The sequence below is a fragment of the Bidens hawaiensis genome, unplaced genomic scaffold (genome assembly GCF_021521415.1).
Source record: "Bidens hawaiensis isolate Kalapana, Puna unplaced genomic scaffold, B.hawaiensis_p1.1 tig00065916_1, whole genome shotgun sequence".
Lineage (NCBI taxonomy): Eukaryota > Viridiplantae > Streptophyta > Magnoliopsida > Asterales > Asteraceae > Bidens > Bidens hawaiensis.
The window spans coordinates 1-18878 of NW_027501731.1; the positions used below are offsets into that span (position 1 = coordinate 1).

At 39.0% G+C, this 18878-nt stretch overlaps 1 long non-coding RNA gene across 1 annotated transcript; it reads left to right on the plus strand.

Moving 5' to 3' along the window:
• Positions 1-5342: 5342 nt before the first annotated feature.
• LOC143604590 (uncharacterized) lies at positions 5343-6468 on the plus strand. Its single transcript, XR_013148328.1, has 4 exons — positions 5343-5394; positions 5533-5606; positions 5713-5976; positions 6336-6468. It is a non-coding gene; the product is annotated as an uncharacterized LOC143604590 (long non-coding RNA).
• The last annotated feature ends 12410 nt before the right edge of the window (positions 6469-18878 follow it).

Genomic DNA, 18878 nt, shown 5'->3' on the forward strand with positions numbered 1-18878 from the left:
TATTTAAATAATTTAAGAAAGTGTTATGCCATTATGCATGGCAAAGCTTTTGTACGTTTAAGCATAATTTCTATATTTTATGTTTAAATAATAGATTTGTGTAAAAAGTTAACCTCAGAGTATCTCCAATGCTATGAACATTCATATTTAATACATCAAAAAATTCAAAAATATGATTGTAGTTTTTATAATGTAAGGAGTAGTTTATGGTGTTATAAGTGAAAAATAATGAAATGTAGTGATTTTTCTGTATATTTTAAAAATATACTGTTTACATCATATTATATTTTTAATATATTTTGAAAGTGGTTGTGAGTGAAAGAAAGAAAAATGGTAATGATAAATATATAAAAATTATTTATTTGAAATAGAAGAGAAATATAGTAATTTTTAGTATAATTTTGGATTCGAAGATACATGATTAAATGTGAATGCTCTAAGTGTTGCAAACCTCCACCGTAGCATATAACATTGATTTCAAACTTTTCTCAAAATTTTTTATTTTCTTTTACAACACCAAACATTCACAAACTTCATTAATAGCATTAACAATATCGTACATGTAAACATACACACATATATACATATATATGTGTGTGTGTGAGAGAGAGAGAGAGAGAGAGAGAGAGAGTGGTGGCCCATAATACCTGGTATGGCTCTAGTCTTCAGCCATAAACCCGCTCATGGACTTGAGCTCCACAATGCAAGCAAATTTGTCTCCTTGACTCCGCTTCTCTCCCCATAGATCCAAACGGAGAACCCATCTGCGTTGGAGGTGCTCTTAGTATGGAGCATATATATTATATAAAAAATGTGACATTAGAGTTCTATATTTAACGAATTTTGAAAATGACTATATAAAGTCTTCAGTCTATGTGATATATAAATCCAATGAAAGTAACACCCTAATTTGGGGTGTTATTTCTTAACTTATTAGCTTTCTTTTTTGTTTGTAGGTCTTTCTAGTTGTCTCCATTTTATGAAATTTCGTTAGTGATTGATAAGAATTAATTTCCGTGACCCATTTAGTTGACTTTGTTTAGCTAGGCTTGGGTGGTGGTGAATGCGTGTTATCATGATATGATGTTTACTTGCCTTTATCACTTTTTAAGTACAGTTAAATTATATAGTTATCTAAGTTTTAGAAATTTAGGGTTAAATCATATAGAAGAGAAAAGAATCAGATTGCACATGCAACTCACACGCTAATTTTTATCAATACTTTTAGTCGTTAATGATTTTTTTGTATGTCATTTTTTTTATAAAAAAGAAAATACACCATAAAGTTGAGCATTTGTTTAATCTTTAATATGAGTATGGTATTTCTAAATCATTTTTTTGGGGTTTTTGAACATGGTGTTTTTACATTTTAAAGATGGTGTTTTAACTTTTAACTTCTTTTGGTCATTGTTTTTAAGCACATAGATGCAAAATTCAGGAATATTGTTCTAGATTGGTCATGGTGTTTTAAACGATGTCAAAAGGAAAAACACAATATACATACAGTTTTAAAACACATGTAGATCGAGAAGCTAAAACTTCATGTACAAAACCTAAAACAATGACTTAAATATGATATTTAGAATCTTAAAACACCATGTAGTTCAATATGAGGAAATTGCATTTGATGTTAGAAAGCCAACAAACAAATGTATGATACAACCTTTACACTCATCCCTTTCTTTATCGTACAAGATGATGAATGATGATGATGTGGCACTGCAAACTAATATAAACCCTCCAAGTCTCCAATTTCAAAATCAATGTGTTATACATAACGTCCGGTTCATCAAGTGGGTCAATTTGGTCATGTACTTAACCACACCCAAACCCAACGACCCGCCATGAGCCCATGACCTCCATGCAACATGTTTGATTTATTTTGTCATATTTTTGGTTTATTGTCTTTAGTTTCCTATGTTTCACGATCCAGTTAGTGTTGGTTATTACCTTAAACTAGTAATTTACTCGTGCTCCGCGCGAACCCAGGCGTTACAGTGATGAGTTAATGAGAATTCGGTCTTTAAGTTCATTACGGTGTCGGAATTAAACCTAAAAAGACCTACAAAGAAAGGGATGAAACATAGGATTCGGTGGATGACATGCAAAATCCTCAAGAAAATCCTCGCAGTGCATCAAGATCACAGACAAACTGAATTCTCAGTAAGTTTTTGAAGGAAATTACAAGCGTTTAATGATGAAGATATGCAAACCATAACCTTTCCAGGATCCTCACCAAAACAATTAATGTTCATTTTTGCTTATTGTTACTTGTTATAATCATTGCAACTACAAATAGAAGCCGTGTTGATCGTAATAGGACACATACACACACCCGAACACACTTAATAATAACAATAACAAAAATAATAATAATAAGAGGTGTGGCGTCTGAAAAGTGAAAACATAATATTTCACTCTGCTTCTTCTCCCTCGCAATCAATCCGAATTTGGCGCTCTCTCTCTCGATCGTACTGTACTGCAATGGCGTTACTGCACAATTTCTTTGTTTCTTTTTGCTGTTTCCTTGTCAATGCAGCAGGTTCTCGGTGCTTCTTCTTCTCCAATGCCAGGCTGAGGCTTCATCATCTCTGTTCGTTCGTCCTTAATCTTACCAAGGTCCGTCCGTTAGGGTTTATTATTTATTGCTTTTCTTTCTTGCCAACTTAATTACTCATTATATTTAATATTAACACTCATGATGAATTGATGATGATCCATTTTCTTTTCTTTAACACATGATGAATTGATGATGATCCATTTTCTTTTCTTTTTAATAATTTATTAATCTGATTCAAATTATGCATATGATCAATGTTGATTTTGTGGTTTCTTGGTTTGATTTTCTGTCACGAACTTTTTGAATGTATTTGAGTGTGTGTTCTATGTTATAAAAGGCTAATAGATGTTTGGATGCAACTGGAAACACTTACATGTCAATTCTTTTTTAAATAAGAGCTCAAATTTTTTATTTGTGAAGAATTACGCGTCTGATAATAATGTTGTAAGTCCATATGATTATATATATGTTAAATGGAGATTGGGGTTTGAATTCATGTTGATAGTTTCATGGTTTTTTCTGTTTGTGTTGATGTTATTTGTTTGATACCGTATATAATGATATGCATATTATTATTATGGCCTTAAGATATATTTTTTAATAGATTGCATGAACGATCACCTACCTGATACATTTTTTTTCTTTTTTACAATATTGTAGAATTTCATCACTATGAGCTTGCAAAAATATGTTGATGATGATGATGACTTTCTTGCGAAAGAGACTGCTGGGGTGGTTAAAGGTGCTGCTGCTCTTGATTACAAAATCACATGTCCCGTCTTACTAGAAAAGGAAAAGGCAGACATAGTAGTAGGAGATGATCATGACCAGTCATTTGGAACTTCCCTAGACTAACTTGGGACACTCGACGCTTGCTCGCTCTAGACCTTAAGCCTATGGAGGACGACTCTGAAGCTGAAGATGACATTGGAATCTCCATCTCCATTCAATCTTCCTCTAGAGCTCGCCAAACCTGGGCTAGCCGTAACTTAGATGTTCTACAACTTTATCACTCTGATGATAAAGAACCGGAAAGAAAACCAAGAGACAAAAAACAGCCGGTTTCTCGATTACCCCCTAGAAGCAGCAGATTTATATCCACCGGAAAAGAAGCCGACAGGAAACTCCCCGTAACAAAACCACAACCTGCTTCTGCAAAACTTCCCCTACAAATTGCTTCCACAAAGAAACCGATAGCTGCTGCATTGTCCACCCGCAAACCTCCTAGAAAATCACAAGTTGACTCTTTGAAAAAACAGTTGCCGCCCATATCTACTAGTCTATCCACCAGAAAACAACTCACCGAAAGGAAACCTGTAGTAATTCACCCCACAAAACCACAACCTGCTTTTCCCCTAGAAATTGCTTCCACAAAGAAATCGATAGCTACTGCATTGTCCACCCGCAACCCCCTAGAAAATCACAAGTTGACTCTTTGAAAAAACAGTCGCTGCCCGTATCTACTTGTTCATCCACCAGAAAACAAACCATTCTTACTGATAGGAAACCCGTAGTAACTCACCCCACAAAACCACAACCTGCTTCTGCAAAAGTCACCCTAAAAACTGCTTCTGCAAAAAACCCGATAGTTTTATCTACTAGTACAATTAGACCTCAGTGGAGGTTGTAGTGAGATCGCCGTTTACTACAAATATTATTCATTTGTCTAACACTCCATCATCATCATCATCATCATCATCATCATCGTACTCAGTATATCCCACCAATAGCAAAGCTATGGTAGGGTCTGAGGAGGGTAAGATGTAGACAGCTTTACCTCTACCCCATAGGGATAGAGAGACTGCTTCCGATGAGACCCCCGGCTCGATAGTAGTTTTGCATCAAGCCTTGGACATAAGGCACATAGCACTCAATCACCGGGACACCGGCTGTTTGGTGCATGTACCATTGTCTTTCGGCTATCAACGCCACCACATAATGCCTGATTAACCTTCCGCCACTTTTAACGTTATTTTCACGAGATTAGTAAAATAACGTTAAAATTAGTGCAATTTTACTTTTGCCCACCCGAGGGTTCACACATATATACATTATATGCGCGCACCGCAAGGTACTTAAATCATATTTGGTAATTTGACTTAGAAGCAGCAGCAAATGATACCGGGTAAGTCAACTTCTTTCTCTTAAATGCGAATCTGTATGCTTTTGGGATCTACTACTGATTGTTACCACTTTCATCTTTTTTCCAAAGTTGAAGTTTCATCATTTTATAGGTTTATTTCTTGTTTTAGTTAGGCCTTGCATGACTTTAAACAAAGAAGGCTGACAAAGGGTATAAATGTCATAAATTTGTTTGAATACGGGTATATTTGGTAGGTCAGTTTCTTGCTTTAGCTGGGCCTGCATGACTTTAGCTTTGACATGTTTTGATGTTGATTCTGGTGGGAAAGTGTCAAAATGATCATGTGCTACATATTTGTTATAGACATCAAGTTTCTCTACTTGGTTTTTGAGGGGTTCTGGCATTGTTTGTTTTCATTCTCATATTATTCTAGACTATAAGATTCTAGAACCTACTGGACTAGTGGTCACTTTGCTTTATATGTGCAATATCTTGGTGAGAATATTGGTATTACTTAGGGTTTGCATATTGTGTTGCTGGTGTACGTTGGATGTTACAGGTATAAGGGTTGTACTTCCTCTATCTATCTTGATGCAAAGAAGTCTGCAAATTACTCAAAAAGGTTAACTTTTTAGTGCGGATACAAGTGAGGACATAATTCTGGGGTCTACAACATATATTAGCAGGTCTTCACATTAAGATTCGGTGAGTTCTTTTAGTTTTTACTTTCTGTTTTACTTTAGCGTTTGTAGTGATCTGGTTTAAATTTTAACATGAATCGAGTTTGGGGGGTTTTAAACTTGACTATGAGATTGCAATTTTATGGTTTTCAACATTTTTAACTTTGTGATTCTTGAATATTATTTGGTATGTCTATTAATTTACAGAGGTTTCCTCCAAGCCTAGTATTCGTAAAAAAGGTTTATGCTCTTGTCAGTTTCTGGTTCAAAAGCAACCTGGCGGGTAATTATGTCAACTTTTTTTCTTAAGTCTAATTTATCTTCTATTCCTTGCATTTTAAACTTAGATACAATTTGACATCTAACTTTTGTGGACAACGTTTGAACAGGTTGAAGTTTTGAACCAATGATGAGAAGCACCGACATAAGGTGGCTGCATACGGTTTGCTGTCTTGTACATAATGCAGGCAGGGCAGGGCAGGGGGTGATATAGTTTGCGTTCTTAGATTACAAAGATAAGTTCATTTCTATGCTTAGTGACAGAATTAACTATCTCATTAATAATACACACAAGATTCAATTTTGTAACTTCGTTTGTTCTTGTTTACAGTGTGACTACTTGTACAAGAGAGGGAGCACTTTCAAAATTTCAGGTTTGCGCTTTGTTCCTTAAAAGATTTTGTTGCATAATCAACAACTTCAATTGATCTTAGCATAGTTCACGAGTTTTGAAAAGTATTAATGTTTATTAATATACTATTTGCACCTTTGAGTTAATTGAAATTCTGGGCAGGGCTAATTTGTTTAGTTAGTTGATTTATTATGAGTATTTGTTCTATACATTAATGCAACAAATATTGTAAAATAGTCTATACATTAAGTTTACACCTAGGATTCTGTCTCCTTTTAAACTATTTTGTATTTTTTTTCAATTTAATCTCTGCTATATGTTTTCTTGTTTCTTATTCTACTTTTTTTAAGCCTGATCCTTGTTCCTTCTTGCATTTTTGAGTTATGGTGGTCTTCGCGAGCCTACAATTAACAAGCTTGAATTATCTCCCGGTGGAAGTTTTACAAAGGTATCCGTTATTTTGGTTTTTAAAGCCTTATATATGATCTGACTTCAAACTTTTGGTGGGAAACATTTGGACAGGTTTGACATTTTTTAACCGAAGATGAGAAAAGCTTGAATGCAAAGATAGTTCATTTCTAATTTCTTACTTGGCTTAGCACCAAAACTAACTACCTCGTTTATAGTACATACAACGCATCCGCCCCCTAGAATTTTTAAAAGTTTTGGGGCCCGGAGCGAGAAAAAGTGGGCTCTCTAGAATATAAACTCTATCATACAAATCTTTCTGTTTTTTTTTTTAAAATGCCAACCCTAGGAATTGAACCCAAAACTTTTGGGTTCATAGAAGACTCTTTCCATTGCACAAGGTTCATTTTGTAGGTCCTTTTTGTTTTACAATATATATATATATATATAGAGAGAGAGAGAGAGAGAGAGAGGTTCATTAGGGAACCACAAAAAGTGGGGAACCGGGAAACCATTGCCCAAACGAACTCCGATTGAACTTATTCTAGCGGCGTTGGAACCGGCTCGTCAAAATTTAACATATTTATAGCTAGGGTGTAGTTTTTGGGGTTTAGATTTTAGGGTTTAGTTTTTGGGGTTTAGATTTTAGGGTTTAGCTTAGGGTTTAGATTTTAGGGTTTAGCTTTAAGGTTTAGAAGTAGGGTCTAAGGTTAGGTTTCAACATATTTGGTTAAGGTTCGACAAGCCGGTTCCAACGTCGCTGGAATGAGTTCAATCAGAGTTTGTTTGGTCAATGGTTCCCTTGCTCCCCACTTTTTTGTGATTCCCCTAGTGAACCTCTCTCTCTCTCTCTCCCTATATATATATATATATATATATATATAGATTTTATAGGTTTTAATAGAATACATATTTGATATATATTAGGATTGTAATTGTATTTATATTAGACTATGATTCTTGTATTTATTATCTATATAAGGAGATGAATGAAAGGAGAAACATTCAAGCCAAATATTATCTTTCATGGTATCATAGAGCAAGTCGATCCTTTTCCTTTTCTTCTCCCTAATCCTAACATCCCGTCTTCACCATCTTCTGTTATATTTGTCTTCTTCTTCTTCTTCTTCATCCATGGATTCTAAGCTACACCCTGCCGTTACCGTTTCCAATATTAAAACCTTCATCCCCATAACTCTAGATAATGAAACAGCCCCGTATGTCACTTGGTCCGAACTTTTCAGGATTCATTGCACAGCTTTTCAAGTTGCTCATCACCTGCAACCAAAACCATCGCCCACCACCTCCTCCTCGAGTACCGTTGTCGCCGATAACGAAGCCTGGAAACGTCTCGACGCCATTGTCTTGCAATGGATATATGGCACTATCTCCATCGATCTCCTTCAAACCATCATCAAACCAAACACAACTGCCTATGATGCATGGAACACACTTGTAACGATTCCGGCAAATTCAGGTATACCCTAGCCGGAATATACTATTTACGTGTTATTTAATATTGATTATATGAGTTATAGCACGTTTATACGAATATATATGGTTCACAGTATGAATCATACTCAATTATATAGTGAATCATATTGGAATTACAATTAACCAATGAACGATTATTGAAACCCGAACGAATCGGGAATTACATTATAGACGAAGTATATAATGTTTAGTGATATTTACGAGGTATTAATGCTTCGGGATAAGTGAATTATAGCACAGAAAAAGGATTTCGATTTATTAGTACGTCGGTACGATAAACGAAACCTTTAACACCAAACCAAGCAAGAGACGATCAATCAAGCCGAAAAAGATGCGTAATTATTAATGATATGATGTTTTAATGTCATGGGTTAAGTTTTGAAAGTTTTTAAATCAGTTTTATGAAAATTTTACTTTAACCCGAAAAACGACCATTTTAATTTCGTTTCAAGCCGAATTACGAGTTTAAACGAGAAACGAACTGAACCAGATTATCCACAACATTATCCGGATTGTGTAATCCAAATGTGTGGACAATATTTGAGATGTGGGCCCCCCCCCACACACCTCATTAGGCCGGCCACCCCTCCCCACACCCTTTTACACATTACATTTTCTTTTTTTCTTCACAAACTCTCTCAAAACTCTCTCAAAACTCTCTCAAACTCTCTCAAATCTCTAACTCTTTCAAGTGTTCTTCCAAGATCATCCCATTTTAACCAAGATTTTGAAGGTATAAGCCTATTACAATACATAATCTTTGGTGTTAATTACTTAGTTTGAGTTGTTTTTGCAAGAACAAAAGGTTCCAAGTGAAATATGGGTGAAAACCCGAGATGGAACCGGTTCTCGTATGATCAAGGGATGTATACAAGTTATACAAAGGATCTTGATCCAAGAAATGAGTAAAAAGAGTCGAGAACGGATTTTTACGGTCAAAATCGTTGTTTTGATGTTTTAACCGACACTTTGAAAGAAATGGCTTGATTGTGGGTATAACTTGCTTGGTGTGGTGTTGATGTGCTTGTAAGTGTTGTATCTAGCGGCTAGCAAAGGCTAGAAACCGAGATCCTTGCGATCTAAAGCTAGAAAACACAAAATAGTTCGGTTTTCGTGTGTTTATGAAAAATGGACAGATTGTTGTGTGCTTAGAGTTGGGTCACGAAATTTCACAGAGATGATCTACACATGATAATATGAGATCTGTGAATTTTTGGTAATTTTTGGATAAAAGATGAATATTTGGTGAATTTAATGCTCGGTTTTGGCCAAAAATAGTGAAAAATAGCAAAACATGATGAAAAATTCCGGAAAATTTAAGATAAGCTTTTTATAACATATAAAAGTCACCCACAAAATTTGAGCTCAGTTGGGAGAGCCTAAGTAGGCTTTTCGGTGAAACGAGTTCTAGGGCTTTCTAGCTCGGTTTTGGGTGAAAATGGCTTGAAAAATAAGTTTTAAATCTGGGAAAATTCCAGGAAGTTATGAGGATGATAGAGATCATCCCAGAAAAATTTGGGATTTTTCTAAAGTGTTTTGGTATTTTTGATATATTTAGTGTTTTAATAAGATTTAAAAATAGATAAATAAATGTAAATATAGGAAAATAAATTCTGGAAAAATTCCAGGAAGTTATGAGGATGATATAGATCATCCCAGAAAAATTTGGGATTTTTCTAAAGTGTTTTGGTATTTTTGATATATTTAGTGTTTTAATAAGATATAAAAATAGATAAATAAATGTAAATATAGGAAAATAAATCTGGGAAAATTCCAGAAAGTTATGAGGATGATAGAGATCATCCCAGAAAAATTTGGGATTTTTCTGAAGTGTTTTGGTATTTTTGATATATTTAGTGTTTTAATAAGATTTAAAAATAGATAAATAAATGTAAATATAGGAAAATAAATCTGGGAAAATTCCAGAAAGTTATGAGGATGATAGAGATCATCCCAGAAAAATTTGGGATTTTTCTAAAGTGTTTTGGTATTTTTGATATATTTAGTATTTTAATAAGATTTAAAAATAGATAAATAAATATAAATGTAAGAAAATAAATCTGGAAAATTTTTACAAAATTCCTTACTGTCAAATTAAGTTTTGTGCAAAGTTTCAAGACCCGAGACTAATCGGGTAATTATTTGTGCTAAAAAGAACATAAAAACAAGTTTTTAAAGCTTAAAACGTGTAAACCGGCAAAGTTCGCATAAGCGAGCTGACTGGTACATGAAAACTCTAAAAATAGACTATTTCATAAATCTAAGTAAATTAAGTAAAAATAAATCATCCGAAAATAATTCGGATGATTTGGGTAATTTTACCCGATTGTACCGTTTCCGGCACCGAAATACCGGAAACGGGCCCCACGGCCAAACGGGGTGTCAAACCGAGCTATAATTTCATCACCTTAACTAAATTGACTGTCAAACTCTAAGCAATGTCAATCTGAGTCCTTAGAAGTGTCACGGGGTTAACATTGTCCCCGAATCGAGTACATACTGGGTTAACAATGTTCCCAGATGTACCGATTGATATGTATTTAAGTTATGGGAATTATATAGTAACGACTAGATATTATATTACAGATCCAGGCACGTAGCTGTTCCTTATATTACTCACCGACTCACAAAAAAGTGAGTTTTCACGAGCCCCTTTTAATGAATTGTTTTAATTATATTTTCCCGGGGCGGAAAACATGTCTTATTTAAAGTATTTAAGTACATACCGATCGTATGGAAATACTTGTACATTTATATATATATGGACTGATGCATAGAATATATAAAATGTTTATAATGTGTTATTGTTCTGGGGTAACATAGTTCCCAGGGGTTATATTGTTCTGGGGTAACATAGTTCCCAGGGGTTATTATTGTTCTGGGGTAACATAGTTTCCAGGGGTTATTATTGTTCTGGGGTAACATAGTTCCCAGGGGTTATTATTGTTCTGGGGTAACATAGTTCCCAGGGGTTATTGTTGTTCTGGGGTAACATAGTTCCCAGGGGTTATTATTATTCTGGGGTAACATAGTTCCCAGGGGTTGTTATTGTTCTGGGGTAACATAGTTCCCAGGGGTTATTATTGTTCTGGGGTAACATAGTTCCCAGGAAGTTAAATGAAATGTTCTGGGGTAACATAGTTCCCAGCATGATTATATGGTTAATAAATGATTATAAAAAATGATTTGTCAGTGTTTATTTAAATTAGTGAAACTCACCAACTATTCGTAGTTGACCCGTTTTCTTTACATGTTTTCTAGGTATGCCCAAGTTGGAATGATTGATATGTGCTTAACTATCTGTGCTACCTGTTGGAAGCTTGCTGCTCTATGTTTTGTAATGAATTTATTAATGTTTTATTGGTAATATATGTGTGTAACACCTAGACAGTAACGCAACTCGCAACAATGTAATATGTTATAAATTAATGTAGTGGTATTTTCTTTATAAGCAATGCTGTTGATATCAGATGTGTCTGTTGCATCCCGTGTACGTTTCCGCTGCGGTTACGGGGTGTTACAGAACTTGGTATCAGAGCCATTGGTTATAAAGAATTAGGATGTCTGAAAAAGATACCTAAAATATAACCAGTAGCTCAAGTATTATAGGATCTGAATATCAACTAATAATATATTGTGACGAGATCGGGATGAACTTGGATGGACAAGTGGGTTATTATGGTCCGGAACATAATAACAGACTTGTCTGCACGAGGGAATTCAGGGGAAGTCACGGGGGACTTAAATAGGTAAAATTGGCAACATATGTGTAAATGTATAATAATATTATTATGTGGCAAAATTGTATAAGTAAGTGCATGATTAATTTAATTATGAATTACACTATGAAAAGGGACTATATGTTTGTTAACTTGTGTGCAGGTAAAAATGGCAAGAACACCTAGTGTGTCGACGGAAGAGGACCCGGAAGAGGCTAGTTCCGGGGCCTCTGGAAGCCCAAGTGTAGCACCCAGCTCCGAGCCTTCGGAGGCTAGTCATAGTACTTCTAGACAGACCACCCCAGCTAGGAGTGCTAGTGTACCCTCCCCTGCTAGGGTTACCAGGTCTCCTACCCCGCCCGCACCACAGACCACCCCGATTCCCCCCAGACACGGTCCCCGCCTCACGGCGCGGATCAGTGCCCCGTATGTTCCGCCCACTGTTACCCCACCCAGATCCACATACCACCGGGGCCTCTGGAAGCCCAAGTGTAGCACCCAGCTCCGAGCCTTCGGAGGCTAGTCATAGTACTTCTAGACAGACCACCCCAGCTAGGAGTGCTAGTGTACCCTCCCCTGCTAGGGTTACCAGGTCTCCTACCCCGCCCGCACCACAGACCACCCCGATTCCCCCCAGACACGGTCCCCGCCTCACGGCGCGGATCAGTGCCCCGTATGTTCCGCCCACTGTTACCCCACCCAGATCCACATACCACCGGGGCGAGTCTTCCCGCCCCCAACCCGAGCCTGCAACCCTACCTGTGTGGGGTCTTCCAAGGCAGGAGCGGGACTTGGCGGCTTGGCTACGTGTTCTCACCGAGCAGGTGAACGAGCACTCTGCCGCCCTGGTCGTGGGGGTACAGAGGCGGGCGTACCTCGGGGACAGCATACTGGACCACCAGTATGCTATTAACCAGTTAAAAAGGGAGTGCTCATACTCCCACTGGTTGATCGACCAGTTGGAAACCCGAATGCGGGTTATGATGGCGGTGTTGGTGGTGCTGGTGGCGGTGTTGGTGGGGTTGGTTTACCACCATGTGTAGATGTGTTGGATGGTAGAATCTTGAACCGCTTTTTGATACTCCGTGTAAGTAGTTAGTGGTGATACTAACACAGAGTGAATCTTGTTTAGTTATAGTACAACCACTGGCCCATAGGGGGTCTCTTGTAGGGCATATCATTATCGATACTTTTGGGTATCATTCAAGCACTGACCCATTGCGGGTTATGTCGAGGATGATACCAACATAGGCCCTTTGTATTAAAACTTAGTTATGTAATGATGACTGGGAAGTATGTAAATGGATGTTTGTGTAATATGTACTAATGTTTATTAATGTATGGAATGTGTTTTGTGTTTCATAATTTGGAATGGTATTAATTATATGTGTTTCCTTGATGTTGTGTAGAATGGCACCGAAACGATCAACGAAAATATCGGAAGTAGATGTGAGCCGTTTGATTGCTCAACAGTTGGAGGCGGCGATACCGGATATAGTATCGCGCATCGCCGCCAGTATTAATAACTCGACCAATCCAACCCCTCCGAGCAATCAAACGCCCATAAATAATGACGGGGAACAAAACGCTAATCCTCCAAGGAATGACAACACTATGCCGAGTAATGACGCACCGCCTACGGTGGTCGCTACCGACAGTAATGGCCCTATCCCTACTGTAGAGACCAACCGCACTGGACCATCCAGGGGTTGTTCAATCAAGGATTTTATGTTATGCAAGCCTTTAGAATTTAACGGGTCGGAAGGACCGAATGGGTTAGTGAAATGGTTAGAGAAAATAGAATCAGTGGTAAATATCAGCAACTGTCCCGAGGATTGTGTCGTTAAGTACGCCACCTGTACGTTCACAGACCATGCCTTGACATGGTGGAACACCATAGTACAGACTCGAGGTCAGGCGGCGACAAACCGCATGACCTGGACAGAGCTTAAGGATCTTGTTTTGAAACATTTCTGCCCAAAGAATGAATTGCAGAAACTGGAACATGAGTTGTGGAACCTAGAGATGCATGGGGCGGACCACTTGGGATATACCAACCGGTTTAATGAACTGTCACGATTAGTGCCGTGGTTGGTCACCCCAGAGTCAAAGAGGGTGGAACGTTATATTTGGGGACTTACTCCAGTAGTGAGGAGCATAGTTAACGCGGGAGGGCACCAGACGTATGAGGGTGCAGTGACACAGGCTGGTATTGTCACGTATGATTTCTTAAGGAGCGGATCGATAAAGACGACGGGAGAGTCGGCTGGGGGAAAGCGAGGTACGTATGACAATAGGATCCGAGAGAAACAGCAAGGTAAACGAGCTAGGCCCGCTGCCCAGAGCTATGCCATGACTAGTTCGGGCGGAAGGCAAGAACCGCCGAGGGGAACGTTTCCTAAATGTGGGAAATGTGGTTACCACCATAGTGGTGTGTGCAAGGAGGTGGTGTGCCACCGGTGTGGCAGGGTTGGACACTACGCACCAAATTGTAAGACAAATCTGAACAACCTGAACCGTCAACCGCAACCAATTCGTGCGCAACCATTTAGAACTCAACCAACCCGACAGCAGAACCCGCAAGGAAACCAGATGGTGACCACTAGCCGTGCTTGCTACGAATGCGGCAGCACGGATCACTTCAAAAGGAACTGCCCGAAACTGAATCAGGGAGGAAACGGGAGACAACTCGCGGGTCAGCCATCGGCGTCCAATCCGGCGCGAGGCCGGGCATTTGTGATGGGAGCGAACGAGGCGCGCCAGGACCCCAGCGTAGTGACAGGTACCTTCCTCGTCTCTGATCATTACGCTTCTGTATTATTTGATACAGGCGCCGATAGAAGTTTTGTCTCCGTTAGGTTCCTTTCGATAGCAAACCTTCCTATTGGTGAAACCATAGAACCCTACACCGTAGAGGTCGCTAACGGTAAAACCATGATAGTTAATCGGATTGTTCGGAATTGCCCTTTTATTCTAAGCGAACAATCCTTCCTGATTGACTTGTTACCGGTAGAATTGGGTAGTTTTGACGTGATAGTGGGAATGGATTGGTTGGCTCGTAATAGGGTAGAAATAAACTGTGAAAAGAAAACCGTCAAGATCCGGGTGTCGGATGACGAGGAGGTATTAGTGCAGGGAGAAAAATCCGGCACCATGATACCATTTATATCCCACCTCAAGGTGTTGAAATATATACGTCAGGGATGTGTGGCGTATCTAGCGAGCCTGACGGCCGCTGATTCTGAGGAAAAACGGGTGGACGATATTCCCGTGGTACGCGAATTTCCACAAGTTTTTCCAGAGGAACTTCCTGGTTTACCGCCAACCCGACAAGTCGAATTCAGAATCGACTTATTACCTCAAGCCGGCCCTGTTGCTAAGGCCCCTTACAGACTTGCACCGTCCGAGATGCAAGAACTATCCAACCAGTTGCAGGAATTGTTGGATAAGGGATTTATACGTCCCAGTTATTCCCCGTGGGGTGCACCTGTACTATTTGTGAAAAAGAAGGACGGAAGCCTTCGAATGTGCATTGACTACAGGGAATTGAACAAATTAACCATCAAAAATAGATATCCTCTTCCCCGAATCGATGATTTGTTCGACCAACTACAAGGTGCGAGCTATTTCTCAAAAATTGATCTTAGATCGGGATACCACCAAGTTAGAATTCAAGAGGAGGATATCCCAAAAACCGCGTTTCGGACTCGCTACGGCCACTACGAATTTTTAGTTATGCCTTTTGGGCTAACAAATGCGCCAGCGGTGTTCATGGATCTCATGAACCGAGTCTGTAAACCCTATCTCGACAAGTTCGTCATTGTATTTATTGACGATATTTTGATATACTCGAAGAGTAAAGAGGAGCACGAGCAACACTTAAAGTTAGTTTTAGAGCTCCTGGATCAGGAGAAGTTATATGCAAAATTCTCCAAGTGTAACTTCTGGTTACAAGAGGTGCAATTTCTCGGTCATGTTATAAACCACCAAGGAATACACGTTGATCCGAGTAAGGTTGAAGCTATTAAGAATTGGCAAGCGCCTAAATCTCCGAAAGAAATCCGCCAATTCTTAGGCTTAGCTGGATACTATCGTCGATTTATAGAGAACTTTTCCAGCATCGCCCAACCTTTAACCCTCCTGACTCAAAAGGATCGGAAGTATGAATGGGGTGAAGAGCAGGAAACGGCGTTTCAAACGCTAAAACAAAGATTGTGCCAAGCGCCAATCTTAAGTCTCCCCGACGGAGACGATGGATTTGTTGTATATTGTGACGCATCCCGTAGAGGGTTAGGATGCGTGTTAATGCAAAATAAAAAGGTCATAGCCTATGCGTCTCGACAGTTAAAAGTTCATGAGAAAAACTACACTACTCATGACTTGGAACTGGGAGCAGTCATCTTTGCACTTAAAATCTGGAGACACTATCTCTACGGTACAAAGTGCACCATATTCACTGATCATAAAAGTTTGCAACACATATTCGATCAGAAAGAACTGAATATGAGGCAACGAAGATGGGTCGAGTTGCTGAGTGACTATGACTGTGACATACGATATCACCCCGGCAAGGCTAACGTTGTAGCCGATGCCTTGAGTAGAAAGGATCGAGTCAAGCCACTACGTGTGCGAGCGTTGGGGATGATAGTCCAGTCGAACCTTTCAGATTTGATTCGAGTCGCTCAACGCGAGGCGTTGAAAGAGGGCCAATTGGATAAAGAAGGACTTTACGGGAATGAGAAGAATTTCGAACAGCGTGTGGACGAAATTCTCTATTTCAAAAATCGGATTTGGATCCCGACCCTCCATGACCTTCGTGAATTAATCATGGACGAAGCGCATAAGTCGAAATATTCCATACATCCGGGATCAGATAAAATGTACAAGGATGTGAAAGAATTTTACTGGTGGCCAGGTATGAAAAAGGATATAGCCACATACGTCGGCAAGTGTACGACGTGTGCGAGAGTTAAGGCGGAGCACCAGAAACCCTCGGGAATGCTACAACAGCCGGAAATTCCCGAATGGAAGTGGGAACAGATCACAATGGATTTTGTGACACATCTCCCCAAGACACCCCGAGGTCATGATGCGATTTGGGTAATCGTGGATAGATTAACCAAATCGGCACATTTTATTCCAATTAGGAATACTTTTAACACTGAGAGACTTGCGCAAATTTATATAAATGAAATAGTGTCTCGTCATGGCATCCCCATCTCGATCATCTCCGATAGGGATAGCCATTTCACCTCCAAACTTTGGCAAGCTGTCCAAGAAGCATTGGGAACACGTATTGACCTAAGCACAGCTTACCACCCTCAGACCGATGGTCAGTCTGAGAGGACCATTCAAACTTTGGAGGATTTGCTTCGTGCTTGCGTACTGGACTTTAAGGGAAATTGGGATCAACATCTCCCACTCGTTGAATTTTCCTATAATAACAGTTACCATAGCAGTATAAAGGCAGCACCTTATGAAGCATTGTATGGGCGGAAGTGCCGATCACCACTTTGCTGGTCTGAAGTGGGTGACCCGCAGGTCATTAGATCGGATCTGGTCCAGGAGACGACCAGCAAGATTCTTGAAATTAAGAACAACCTGAAAGCCGCGCGGGATCGGCAGAAGAGTTATGCTGATACCCGTCGAAAACCGTTGTCATTTGAGAAGGGTGAAAAGGTATACTTGAAAGTATCACCCTGGAAAGGAGTGGTCAGGTTTGGAAAGGCGGGGAAGTTGGCCCCTAGATATATTGGACCATTCATTATTACTGCAAAGATCGGTCCGGTAGCTTACCGACTAGAACTGCCTGAGGAACTAAGTGCAGTTCATAACGTGTTTCATGTGTCGAATTTGAAAAGATGTCTGGCGGATGAGACATCGGTGTTACCCTTAGAGGGTGTTCAAATAAGTGATAGGCTCAACTTCGTAGAGGAGCCCATCGAAATAGTGGACGGTAAGATCAAGCAGCTTAGACACAATAAGATCTCGTTGGTCAAAGTTAGATGGAATTCGCAACGAGGCCCAGAATTTACTTGGGAACGAAAGGACGAATTTCGGAAGAAATACCCCCACCTATTTTCTCAAAAGGAAGTAGTTGACGTGTAAAATTTCGAGGACGAAATTTTTATAACGGGGGGAGAATGTAACGATTCCGGCAAATTCAGGTATACCCTAGCCGGAATATACTATTTACGTGTTATTTAATATTGATTATATGAGTTATAGCACGTTTATACGAATATATATGGTTCACAGTATGAATCATACTCAATTATATAGTGAATCATATTGGAATTACAATTAACCAATGAACGATTATTGAAACCCGAACGAATCGGGAATTACATTATAGACGAAGTATATAATGTTTAGTGATATTTACGAGGTATTAATGCTTCGGGATAAGTGAATTATAGCACAGAAAAAGGATTTCGATTTATTAGTACGTCGGTACGATAAACGAAACCTTTAACACCAAACCAAGCAAGAGACGATCAATCAAGCCGAAAAAGATGCGTAATTATTAATGACATGATGTTTTAATGTCATGGGTTAAGTTTTGAAAGTTTTTAAATCAGTTTTATGAAAATTTTACTTTAACCCGAAAAACGACCATTTTAATTTCGTTTCAAGCCGAATTACGAGTTTAAACGAGAAACGAACTGAACCAGATTATCCACAACATTATCCGGATTGTGTAATCCAAATGTGTGGACAATATTTGAGATGTGGGCCCCCCCCCCCCCACACACACCTCATTAGGCCGGCCACCCCTCCCCACACCCTTTTACACATTACATTTTCTTTTTTTCTTCACAAACTCTCTCAAAACTCTCTCAAAACTCTCTCAAACTCTCTCAAATCTCTAACTCTTTCAAGTGTTCTTCCAAGATCATCCCATTTTAACCAAGATTTTGAAGGTATAAGCCTATTACAATACATAATCTTTGGTGTTAATTACTTAGTTTGAGTTGTTTTTGCAAGAACAAAAGGTTCCAAGTGAAATATGGGTGAAAACCCGAGATGGAACCGGTTCTCGTATGATCAAGGGATGTATACAAGTTATACAAAGGATCTTGATCCAAGAAATGAGTAAAAAGAGTCGAGAACGGATTTTTACGGTCAAAATCGTTGTTTTGATGTTTTAACCGACACTTTGAAAGAAATGACTTGATTGTGGGTATAACTTGCTTGGTGTGGTGTTGATGTGCTTGTAAGTGTTGTATCTAGCGGCTAGCAAAGGCTAGAAACCGAGATCCTTGCGATCTAAAGCTAGAAAACACAAAATAGTTCGGTTTTC